Source organism: Salvelinus alpinus, chromosome 1, assembly GCF_045679555.1.
Source record: "Salvelinus alpinus chromosome 1, SLU_Salpinus.1, whole genome shotgun sequence".
Lineage (NCBI taxonomy): Eukaryota > Metazoa > Chordata > Actinopteri > Salmoniformes > Salmonidae > Salvelinus > Salvelinus alpinus.
Window position 1 is genome coordinate 63,029,184 of NC_092086.1, and position 12,425 is coordinate 63,041,608.

Genomic DNA, 12,425 nt, shown 5'->3' on the forward strand with positions numbered 1-12,425 from the left:
TATTGAAGTGAAACAATAACAGTCTGAACTTTTTTGGCAACATAGTGATATATTGTTATATACTGTGCAATGAGGAATTCAACTATAAAATACTAGTCTTCTCCCATTTTTAAACCATTGCCCCCACCCACAAGGTGTATAAACAACAACAATAAATACGAATAAAATAAGATAATAGATACAAAACAAAAAATGTGATGAAAATAAATAAACTCTAATTACCACATGTAAGGTGTGTGTGCATGGACTTTGCAGATGCATTTCTCACATGTGCAGCACATAGCATTTGTTTTACAGTTCTTTTTTTTGCCCCAGCTGCAGCCTCAGGTGGATCAGGACAAGATTCAGCCCCCTGGACAGCTTTCACAAGCGCTGCAGAGGCTACTGTGCAGGGGAGGCTCTCCCTTCTTGAATATGTGGGGTTACCAGTTCCTTTCCCAGCTGCTCCAGGAACACTCTCCTCTTGTTCTGCTTATCAGGCATCTAGGTAGGGCTGATCTTGTTCCATATCAAGAAGGCATTGTATGAGGACATATCAATGATGTTGTGGTAGATGACCAGGGGCCAGCGGGCAGTCATCCTCCTGCAGCTCTAAGTTCCAATCACCTTGTCCAGGTTGTCCACGCCTCCTTTGTTGTGATTGTAGTCCAGGATGATGGCTGGCTTCCTGTCCTCACGATCAATGATCTCAGCCATTTTGTGCAGTGTGCTCAGGAGGACCACATTCTTGTTCCTCTTTGGGAGGTAAGAAACTAGAGTGGTGGTGGGGTTGAAGGCAAACTTTTATGAGAAGGCCTCTCTCCCCCTTGTTGCGAGGAGTGCAGGGGGGAGCCCAGGCTTTTTCTTTCTAACTTCGCCAACCATGGTGATCTTCCTCTTCAGGAGTTGCTGGCTGAGTTCAGTCAGTAGCACACATAATCTCAATTTCTCATTGTGTGTGTGTGTCTTTGTGGTGTGTAAATGATGTTATAACTGCCAGGTCAAAACTGACCCTAAGACAATCTTTGTACCCTGGTGGTGTACAGCTTTCATGGAAATATGAACAAAGGCAATTTCACTTTTCTAATGTTGGGATCACTCTAGGAAAAGTCATCAAATTTGATGTTGAAAAAATATAATTTAGGGGGGTTTCTCTGCTGTTAAACATAGTGGTGGGTAATTTTTTACCTTTAAGACAACACAAAGGTTAACTGAGTTAGCCAAGCACTATGGTATTGATGTTAAAACAGAAGAGATGTTGGTGGCCAGAAACCTTCTTGCCCAGAAAAGAGAGGCTGGATGTCCTCCCAAAAATATACTTGCTGTACATAACCTCCTGGATGATGATATGTTAACTTCTCTGAAGGAAATCATTCAGGTTGCCCTCACAATTCCTGTGAGCAGCTGCTCCTGTGAAAGGTCCTTTAGTGCACTACGCTGGCTGCACTCCTGGTTTTGTAAGACAATAGGTCAGAAAATGCTTGCAAGTCTTGCAGCTATGTCCATTGAGGGTGAAGTGCTTGGGCCAATAAGCCACAATAATGTCATTGACCGCTTTGCCACCTTTAAAAATGGAAGGTACACTTTGATGCATTTCACCATCAAAATAAGCATCAAAAGAGAAAAGCAGGAGGATCAATTATGTAATATAGGTTGTAATATTTGTTTGGGATCTTACTTTATCAGATTTTATTCCTATTTTTCAGTTTTTTTAATTTTATTTAACTCATTAGTTGAATATAGTTTTGCCCCATTGTTGATGATACTGTTTAAGATGTTCCATGTGTCTGAATTATTGGGTTAATTTTGAGCAACAATTATCAAAAGGGTGAAACTTAAATAAAGATTTTTTTTCTAATGGAATGACCTGCTTATCTTCTAATTTCTCACTCTCATGGGGGAGTATGCCCAGAACCCCCCCCCCCAAAAAAAGAGGCTTAGCCCCCCTATCCATGAATCTCTAGTGACGTCCCTAGCACCGAGTAAACATAAAAGACAATTGAAACCATAAGCATAAATGTACAGCATCAAATCCCTCATTTTAATTAAGCAGCATTTAAAGTCTTGGGAGCTGCAGCAGGTATGGTGTAGATGGAAAAACAAATATATATATATACAAATATCCATCTGTCCTTGAACTTGGGAGTGTTTGTAAGGCCTAGCACTGAGGGGAAGACACGTTGCCATGGGGAGGGAGTCTCAAACATATCATATGTCTGGCCCTCAACCAATCTGGCCCTCAACCGTCACCTAATAATCCCCAGTTTACAATTGGCTCATTCATCCCCCTCCTCTCCCCTGTAACTATTCCCCAGGTCGTTGCTGCAAATGAGAACGTGTTCTCAGTCAACTTACCTGGTAAAATAACGGTAAAATAAATAAATAAATAAATATGCGAATAATTGGATCAAGAGTGTAGAGTACACAAACAGTGATGAAAGAGGATTCACAACAATAAAAAACCTGGCCACCAATAACCTACAGAGAGACAGCTCCATCTTCTTCTATACAATATCAAGCCTCAGATGCACTTCCAGTTGAAGTGTGTGTGACTGAAAAGAGGGCTAGAGCAAAAAACTAAATGTGGTGCCCCAGGACTGAGTTTGGAAAACCCTGATCTAAGGGCTGGTCCAACTCAAGGTGTCATATGGAAAAATGCACCACATTTCTCTTTCCATTCATCAAATAGCCGCTGCACAGTTTGGATTGATTGATTGATTGATTTTATTTGTCAGTAAAAAAAATATACATATATACACAGTACAAAGATTCTTTTAAGTGACCGGGATTGCACAATAAAGGTGGGGACTTATTTCCATTTTGGTCCCTATGTTTTACATACATACATGTACAATTACAGCGATATAGACACATTTCAGCGATGTAAACACATTCCAGCGATGCAGACACATTCCAGCGATGCAGACTCATTACAGAAATACAGACACATTACATAGAATTTTTTTTTTTTTTAGCTCCAGGTGAGTATGAGGGGGGGGGGGTTTAAGTACAATTCTTACAAGCTTGTTTTGGCTGGTCTGTAGCTTATTCTTTAGACATTTGGGGCATCTGGTAAACCATGATGTGTAGGCATAATCAAAGTGACACTGGACTAGCACACTTGCCAGAGTCTTTAGGGTGTCTATAGCTAGGTTTTAATCCAATTGGCATCATATTTTCATGCAAATATTCTAAAATATACATAAAAACAATATGCAAATTTAACCATCAGAGTTGTTTCCATCAAATTGACAACCCTCCCATATTTTGGACCACCCCCCAATTTCTGCAGTCATGGAATGATCGTTTTTCACAGCATTACATACCCACCAGTGTTGTGATTGGCTGTAATATTTGCTTATTGATTTGTCCTGCCGGAGCATAATCCGTTGTCAAAAGGGGAAAGATGTTTTGACTTTGTGTTTGTGTTATCTAGTGGGAAATCGGGTCAAGCAGCAAATGTACAGTAGAAGTCTCTGTCATTTCATGGTTGCTAAAATTCTACACTGTTCGCTGAATTTCAAATGATGTGAGGAAACAAGAACTGAATAATGTACAGAACCATTGTACAATCTAAATTACTGTGAAATATATTTTCAATAACAGAAAATATCGTTTTTACAGCTGTTTGAATCTGGTGGACCAAAACCCGAAAGTAAAAGGCTCAAGCTTGATTCTCCGCCATGTTACTCGGAAATGGCACGTGGGGGAGGGGGATTTTATTTTGAATGCAGCCCAGTGCTTCCATATATGGAAGAAATTCTGAGAAATTCTAGGTGTAGCACCTATAAAACAATCCAGATTTTTTTATTTTTAAAGAAGCTAATGATCCTCTGTGGCCAAATCATGCTTCTGGTGTAGTAGCCTATTTTGAATTATTTAATTTATTTCTGTTCACAGGAGTAGGCTAATTAAGCTATATCATTTTAGAAATCGTATTCAATTTACTTTAGGGGAAGCTTAGTTTATGGGCGCGCTGCCTATGTCTGTAGTGCACTTGTGATTGAGTACAAAACAAATGGCCACAGGATGGATGCAAATAATCATGATTCTTCCAGGTAGGTATAGGCTACTTTGTAGTTACCTTTTAGTAACATTTTCATCTACCCAAAGACGGCTATCATTAGCATTGCTAACGGCTGCACAGTGGTAGACATATAGACGCTCTGCGCACTGCACACACACAGACAGGGGCATTCCTGTGCGGTTGTTTCCTCTTCAGAAAGTTGGTTTATTTTTGGCCATTCACACATTACTGTTTAAAAAAACAACATTATCTTAATTTATTCAAAGCATAGTCAAGTCAAACGGTCGCAAATGCAACAGTTTTGGCCACAGTATCAAACTCTACTCGCTTTAGCAAACTGCACTATCATATTAGGATTCTTTCTCACTAAGTTCAACTTGCAGTTTGAGTGCAGAGGACGTTGCTATGGCAACAGTGGCCCTTTCCCAGGTTTCCCACAGACACACAGGGCGCATTGTGAGTTGGTACCTGAAGGAGAAACTGAGTTGAATAATTTAGTACACCGTTTAGATTGAGCACATTTTAGCAAAATATATATACTTTGTTTTAACGCTATAAACTGATGGATATTCCATCTATTGGCTGATTTGGCAGTCTGGAGTGTAGGTAATTGTTTTAAAAGCATTATGAAATGTGATAGTGGGTTATCCCCTATCTCCAGTGACGTGAACCATGTAGTTATAGCTCGTTCCATAGCCGTTTTTTCATTGTCTTTCGTATCGCCGGATTCTGACCTGCTATAGTTGTGATGTTGAGGTACCCGGAAGAGGAGTTTGTGCGTCTCACGAGATACTTGTCACCACCCACCCCAGCCCACACGGCTACATGAAGCTTTCATGCACCTGAGGAAGATGAGCTGCAAGGCCTTACGCACCCCTCTCATCTAAGGTACTACTACAAATCCTGCTCCAGGCCTCATCACCCTCATCAGTTGGGAGCTTCTGAGCGACAACGAGGAGCTGCTCTATGAGAGGGAAGAGTCCAGAAGGATGTACTCTAGATCCTCCCAGCCAGAGTCACCGTTGCGGCAGCACCTGTACCACCGCTACTCTCCTAAGCGCCACTGCAATTACTCCCAGAGTCAGTCAGTTTACTCCCCCGAGTGACACTACTCCAAGCCCGTCCGGCCAGAGCTTTCACCACCACCACGGGACGGTTGGGACCTCTACTACACGTCGAGGCAGCCCTGCCACTCCCCTGATCGTCGCCTTCAACCATGACGTTTCCAGCGGTGGAGCCACAGCCTGCAGCCTCTGCGAATGTCCAGTGCAACCAGAATGTTGGGGCCTCTCCAGCCCCACCTGGTACCATGGTAGAGTCCGAGTTCCTTTCCTTCCGGGTAGGGTCAGAGTTCCCTTCCTTCCTGGTAGGGTCAGAGTTCCTTTCCTTCTGGGTAGGGTCAGAGTTCCCTTCCTTCCTGAGGGTCAGAATTCCCTTCCTTCCTGGTAGGGCAAGAGTTCCATTCCTTCCCTGTAGGGTCAGAGTTTCCATGTCCTGCCCACCTGTAAGGTGTAGTGTCCAGGCTTTGAGTGTCCTGCCCCTCAAGTAGGTCCAGTGTATCCTGCCCCCGTGGGTAGGTATAGACTGCCCTGCCTCCCTGGTAAGTTCTGTCTATTCTGCCCCCCACCCTCTCCCACCAGGAGGCTTTCAAGCAGACCACCATAGTCCCTGTGCACAAGAACACCAAGATAACGTGTCTAAATGACTATCGCCCTGTAGCACTCACATCTGTAGCCATGAAATGCTTTGAAAGGCCGGTCATGGTTCACATCAACATCTCAGACACCCTGGACCCACACCAAATTGCATACAGCCCCCCAAAAGTTACAAATATGAGGTTGAATAGAAGATATTTTGCTAGTGTAAAGACTAGATGCACTTTCAGTTGAAGTGTGTGTGAATAAAAATAGCAATGCCTCGCTCTTCAGTGAAGCAGTTCAGACCTACATGTACTGTACGCACTGTCGTCTCTCGTTCTTTGTAGAAGCAATTTTATATTTGTCTTACTTTGATATTGTTGAGCTGTCTGTAGTTTAAGGGCAATTTTTTTTCTTTAAATTAAAGTAAATCGCCTGAACTTTCTCATTTAGCTGAAAATTGACAGGGTAGGAACTATGTTCGAATTAGTTCAAATTGGCAGTTGTGAAGGGCGATTGACAGGCGATTGACTAAATAGTCAGACCATCACTTGTCATTAATGTTATGGGTTTTATAAATGTAAATTGTCATAATTGTAGTGTGTATTTGTAGGTTTCTGACATTTCTTAATACTGTTTGTAAATTGTTTAGTCTAATACTGTTGATATAGTACAATTTTTGCCTAATATATATATAGATAGATCTCCAGTTGTCTAGCAGAGAGAATGTTGTCGGTCCCAACCAAACTCTCTATCCTCGAGGAGGATCTAACCTTCCCCATCTGCCATGACATCTTCAGGGACATCTTTATGGTCTCCCGGGTGGCGCAGTGGTCTAGGGCACTGCATCGCAGTGCTAGCTGCGCCACCAGAGTCTCTGGGTTCGCGCCCAGGCTCTGTCGCAGCCGGCCGCAACCGGGAGATCCGTGGGGCGACGCACAATTGGCATAGCGTCGTCCGGGTTAGGGAGGGTTTGGCCGGTAGGGATATCCTTGTCTCAGTATGTAAAAAAAAAAAAATTTAATAAAATGAAAAAATAATAATAATAAAAGAAAGAAAAATAAAAAATAGAAAAAAATAATAATAAAATGTAATAAAACGTATGCACTCCACTGTAAGTCGCTCTGGATAAGAGCGTTTGCTCTTGGCCGGTAGGGATATCCTTGTCTCAGTATGTAAAAATGTAATAAAATGTATGCACTCTACTGTAAGTCGCTCTGGATAAGAGCGTCTGCTAAATGACTAAAATGTAAATGTAAAATGACTCTGTTGTGCTCTACTGCAGACCCTGCCTGGAGGAGACCTGGAGGCCAGGAGGGGCCAGGAAGGGCATCATTGACGGAAACCGCGTCAGGCCAGACCCGGAAAAATTAACTGGTATAAGCAACTCCCCCAGCTCCAGAATGTCAGCGAGCTAAAGCGTTTTCTCAGGATGGTACAGTATCTGGGGAAATACATTCCGGAGCTCTCCACGGTGGGGCAGCCGCTCTGCAAGCTCCTCAAAACAAAAGGTAGAGTGGGTCTAGGGACACACACAGGAGGCAGCATTTCAGAGACTTAAACATTCACTAACCACTGCTCCAGTGTTAACGTATTATGATTCCAGGAAGCCTACAGTGTCAGCTGATGCCAGCAGCTATGGAGTAGGAGGCGTCCTACTTCAACAGCATGGTGAGGACTGGAAACCAGTCTCCTACTGCACCAGGCATCTGAGTGATGCAGAGACAAGGTACGCTCAGTTTGAAAAAGAGTGTTTAGCGAGTGTGTGGACTTGTGAACGCTTTGAGAAGTACCTCTACGGACTAGACAGCTTTGGGCTGGTCACCAACCACAAACCCCTTGTGCCCCTCATTAACAGCAAGGACTTGGACAATGTTCCTATCAGGTGTCAAAGACTGTTGATGAGATTGATGCGTTACAGTGGAATTGCAGAGTACGCACCAGGAAAGACATTCGCCGTAGCTGAGCTCTGTCCAGGGAACCACTGAGAAACCACGAGGGTGCAACAGACTCCCACAGCGACGTGACCTTGTATGTCGCATCAGTTGTAAGTAACCTACCTGCTTCCCCACAGAGGATGGAGGATATCAGACTGAACACAGAATCCGACCCACAGCTGTAGTCGGTGCTGTGGTTCATCAGAAATGGGTGGCCTGAGTACTTAGAGAAAACCCCTGAATCGATAAGAGACTTTTATCAGATGAAAGGGGAACTATCAGTGACACATGGACAAGTGATCAGGGGAAACCGCATAGTCATTCCCACATGCATGAGGAAAGAAATCTTACATAGGATTCATGATGGACACCAAGGTCAAATTAAGTGCAGGGAGAGCGCTATCCAGTCAGTGTGGTGGCTTACATCTCCCAGGAGATAAATCACAGAGGTGCAAATGTGTACATTTTGCTGTGAAACTAGGAGCACACAGAGAAAAGAGCCATTCATGTCTAGTGAGCTTCCCTCCAGACAATGGCAGAAAATAGCAATAGATCTGTGTGAGTACAAAAAGCAAAACTATCTAGTAGTGTCAGAGATTCCTAGAAATCCTCCACCTTCCAAACACGATCAGTAGCCAGGTCATAGCCAAGCACAACGCAACCTTCGCTAGTTTTGGAATCCCTGAGATCCTGCTTAGCAATAATGGCCCCCAGTTGGTAAGTACAGAGCTAAAAGAACTCAGTGAGGAGTATGACTTCATACATGTGACAAGCAGCCCCCACTTCCCACGGAGTAATGGACATGTGGAGAGGGCTGTACAGACAGCAAAGTGGATACTCAAGCAGACAGACCCTCTGCTTACTCTGATGACGTGCAGAGTCACTCCCTCAACAGCCACAGGTTTCAGCCCGGCTGAGCTACTGATGGGGAGAAGGTTCAGGACAACCCTCCCTTCCTTAGAAGAGAATCTGAAACCAAACTGGACCGACCAGGAGAAGGTCAGACAGGCAGACGCTGCTGCAACACTGAAGCAGGCGTTTTACTACAACGTTTTACTCTTCATGTCTTGGAGAGTCATGACAACAGGAATGGAGTCAGAAATTGATGGACAAAAACACTGGACGACACCAACTGTTGCTCAAGACCCCAGCTCCACCCCACGGTCATACCGGGTGGAAACTGCCCAAGGGGGGCAGTTCAAAAGCCAAGCACAACGACACCAGACCAGGGGAATCATTTATAAACGTTGCATAGGCACACAAGAAGAAGTACGCCACTTTCTAAGCAAACTTTGGGATTTATAAAAAACTAACTTGACGGGAGAATGTGCGGTCCTCCCATGGACACTTTGAACCATATGTACGCACATAAACTGAAAAAATGAGAAACTGCGACTCCGATGGCAGAAGGTTGAAACTCGAGAAACGCTTTGGAATTGATACCATTTATATTTGTTTTTATTATGGATCCCAATTAGCATCTACTCTTCCTGGGGTCCAGCAAAAATTAAGGCAGTTTATACAATTTTAAAACATTACAATACATTCACAGATTTCACAACACACTGTGTGCCCTCAGGCCCATACTCCACCACTACCACATATCTACAGTACTAAATCCATGTGTATGTATAGTGCGTATGTTATCGTATGTGCGTGTGTATGCATGTGTCTGTGCCAATGTTTGTGTTGCTTCACAGTCCCCGCTGTTCCATAAGGTGTTTTTTTAATCGTTTTTTAAAATCTAATTGTACTGCTTGCATCAGTTACTTGATGTGGAATAGAGTTCCATGTAGTCAAATCAAATCACAGTCATGGCTCTATGTAGTACTGTGTGCCTCCCATAGTCTGTTCTGGAAGAGATCTCTTGTGGCATATCTTGTGGAGTATGCATGGGTGTCCGAGCTGTGTGCCAGTAGTTTAGACAGCTCGGTGCATTCAACATGTCAATACATCTGATAAATAAAAGTAGTGATGAAGTCAATCTCTCCTCCACTTTCAGCCAGGAGAGATTGACATGCATATTATTAATATTAGCTCTCTGCGTACATCCAAGGGCCAGCCGTGCTGCCCTGTTCAATTGCAATTTTCCAAAGTTTTTGTGGCACTTGACTGAACAGTAGTCAAGGTGTGACAAAACTAGGGCCTGTAGGACCTGCCTTGTTGATAGTGTTGTTAAGGCGTAGCATCGCTTTATTATAGACAGATTTCTCCCCATCTTAGCTACTACTGCATCAATATGTTTTGACAATCTAGGGTTACTCCAAGCAGTTTAGTCATCTCAACTTGCTCAATTTCAACACTATTTATTACAATGTTTAGTTGAGGTTTAGGGTTTAGTGAGTGTTTTGACCCAAATACAATGATTTAAGTTTTAGAAATATTTATGGCTAACTTACTCCTTGCCACCCACTCTGAAACTAACTGCAGCTCTTTGTTGAGTGTTGCAGTCATTTCAGTCGCTGTAGTAGCTGACGTGTATAGTGTGCGAGTCATCCGCATACATAGACACACTGGCTTTACTCAAAGTCAGTGGCATGTCATTAGTAAAAATTGAAAAAAGCAAGGGTTCTAAACAGCTACCCTAGGGAATTCCTGATTCTAACTGGATTATATTTGAAAAGCTTCCATTAAAGAACAACCTTTGTGTTCTGTTAGACAAGTAACTCTTTATCCACATTATAGCAGGGTGTTTAAAGCCATAACACATACATTTTTTCCATCAGCAGACTATGATTGATAATGTCAAAAGCTGCACTGTAGTCTAACAAGACAGCCCCCACAATCATTTTATCATCAATTTCTCTCAGTCAATCATCAGTCTTTTGTGTGCTTGTTGAGTGTTCTTCCTATAAGCATGCTGAAATAGCATTGTATCTGGTCAAACACCATTTTTTCCAGAAGTTTACTAAGAGTTGGTAACAGGCTGATTGGTCAGCTATTTGAGACAGTAAAGGGGGCTTTACTATTCTTGGGTAGCGGAATGACTTTAGCTTCCCTCCAGGCCTGAGGGCACACGCTCTCTAGTAGGCTTAAATTGAAGAGGTGGCAAATAGGAGTGGCAATATCATCTGCTATTATCCTCAGTAAATTTCCATCCAAATTGTCAGACCCCGGTGGCTTGTCATTGTTAACTAAAAAGCAGCATTCCCCAAGAGAGGATGGCTTTCAATTCAGCAGTGATAAATTCATGAACTTCTTTGAGGAAAAGATCATGATCATTAGAAAGCAAATTACGGACTCCTCTTTAAATCTGCGTATTACTCCAAAGCTCAGTTGTCCCGAGTCTGCACAACTCTGCCAGGACCTAGGATCAAGGGAGAGACTCAAGTTATTTAATACTGTATCTCTTGACACATTGATGAAAATAATCATGGCCTCTAAACCTTCAAGCTGCATACTGGACCCTATTCCAACTAAACTACTGAAAGAGCTGGTTCCTGTGCTTGGCCCTCCTATTTTTAACATAATAAACAGCACTCTTTCCACCAGATGTGTACCAAACTCACTAAAAGTGGCAGTGAAAAAGCCAAACCTCGACCAAGAAAATATATATATTTTTAAATGAATCGGCCTATATCGAATCACCCATTCCTCTAAAAAAAATTGAAAAAGCTGTTGCACAGCATCTCACTGCCTTCCTGAAGACAAACAATGTATACGAAATGCTTCAGTCTGGTTTTAGACCCATAGCACTGAGACTGCACTTGTGGAAGTGGTAAATTACCTTTTAATGGCGTCAGTCCGAGGCTCTGCATCTGTTCTCGTGCTCCTAGACCTTAGTGCTGCTTTTGATACCATCGATCACCACATTCTTTTGGAGAGATTGGAAACCTAAATTGGTCAACACGGACAAGTTCTGGCCTGGTTTAGATCTTATCTGTCGGAAAGATATCAGTTTGTGTCTGTGGATGGTTTGTCCTCTGACAGATCAACTGTAAATTTCGGTGTTCCTCAAGGCTCCGTTTTAGGACCACTATATATTTTACCTCTTGGGGATGTCATTTGGAAACATAATGTTAACTTTCACTGCTATGCGGACGACACACAGCTGTACATTTCAATGAAACATGGTGAATCCCCAAAATTGCCCTCCCTGAAAGCCTGTGTTTCAGACATAAGGAAGTGGATAGCGGCAAATGTTCTACTTTGAAACTTGGACAAATTAGAGATGCTAGTTCTAGGTCCCAAGAAACAAAGAGATCTTCTGTTGAATCTGACAATTAATCTTGTTGGTTGTACAGTCGTCTCAAATAAAACTGAAGGACATCGGCGTTACTCTGGACCCTGATCTCTCTTTTGACGAACATATCAAGACTGTTTCAAGGACAGCTTTTTTACGTAACAAAAATCTGAAACTTTCTGTCCAAAAATGATGCAGAAAAATGTATCCATGCTTTTGTCACTTCTAGGTTAGACTACTGCAATGCTCTACTTTCCGGCTAAAGCACTAAATAAACTTCAGTTGGTGCTAAACACAGTGGCTAGAATCTTGACTAGAACCAAAAAATTTGGTTATATTACTCCAGTGCTAGCCTCTCTATACTGGCTTCCTGTTAAGGCAAGGGCTGATTTCAACGTTTTACTGCTAACCTACAAAGCATTACATGGGCTTGCTCCTACCTATCTTTCTGATTTGGTCCTGCAGTACATACCTACACATACGCTACGGTCACAAGACGCAGGCCTCCTTACTGTCCCTAGAATTTCTAAGCAAACAGCTGGAGGTAGGGCTTTCTCCTATAGAGCTCCATTTTTATGGAATGGTCTGCCTATCCATGTGAGAGACACAGACTCGGTCTTTATTGAAGACTCATCTCTTCAGTAGGTCCTATGATTGAGTGT